Raw genomic sequence first — 1,137 nt, 5'->3', positions numbered from 1 at the left:
TGGCCAGCAGGTCGAGGGACTTCTACTCTGCCCTGGTGAGACCCCACCTGGAATACTGTGTCCAGTTCTGGGCTCCCCAGTTCAAGAAGGATGAGGAACTCCTAGAGAGAGTCCAGAGGAGAGCAACTAGGATGATAAAGGGACTGGAGCATCTCCCCTGTGAGGAAAGGCTGAGAGAGTTGGGCTTGTTCAGCCTGAAGAAGAGAAGACTGAGAGGGGACCTCATCAACACATACAAATATCTTAAAGGCGGAAGTCATGAGGATGGAGCCAGACTCATTGCAGTGGTGTCCAGCGATAGGACAAGGGGCAATGGGTACAAACTGAAACATAAGAGGTTTCAGTTGAACATGAGGAAAAACTTCTTTACTCTGAGGGGGACAGAGCACTTGAACAGGCTGCCCAGGGAAGTTGTGGGGTCTCCTTCTCTGGAGATATTCAAAGCCTGCCTGGATGAAGCCCTCTGTAGCATGCTCTAGGAGAACCTGCTTTAGCAGGGGGGTTGGACTAGATGATCTCCCGAGGTCCCTTCCAACCCTTGTGATTCTGTGAAGGACCCAGTGTTCATTCTCTTATTTTAAAAACATGCTACTGTCCATTGCATCACACCAGCAGAGCCTCTCTGCTATGTACTTATTACAGAGTGATGTTGATGTTCCAAGTCCTGCAGCTCTTGTGGGTTGCCAAATTTCTTTCTGCGGGAAGCCTAGCTTCCTCACTGCAAGAAGTAACGCATCCTTTGTGAGGTACGGACTGCATGAATGCTGACAGAAGGCAAGCTAATCCATGGCAATCCACTGCTTTACCCCATGGTAAACACGTGGTCGCTACTCTTCAAGTAAGTGGTATTTTAAAGCCTTTCACTCACCCTGGAATAGGCTCACTCACACAATGGTTAGAAGCCAATTGCTGGTGAAGCCATGTTGTACCTTTCACCTCTTCTTCCCGGGAGGACAGTCGGCTGGCAAAACCCTTGCGCAGAGCCGTTTAAATTCTCTTTCTCCCGAGGTGTCCCCCTCCTCCGGGTAGCACATCAGGCCTAACTCCGGGGGGACAGACTTGCTCAGGCAGACGCGGCGCTCCTACGCGCCGGCCTACCCGGTAACTCCCGAAGGGGCCGAGGCAGACGCAGGCCCG

This window comes from Egretta garzetta, unplaced genomic scaffold (genome assembly GCF_000687185.1).
Source record: "Egretta garzetta isolate BGI_Z169 unplaced genomic scaffold, ASM68718v1 scaffold118, whole genome shotgun sequence".
Lineage (NCBI taxonomy): Eukaryota > Metazoa > Chordata > Aves > Pelecaniformes > Ardeidae > Egretta > Egretta garzetta.
Note: the sequence above shows the minus strand (reverse complement) of the source record.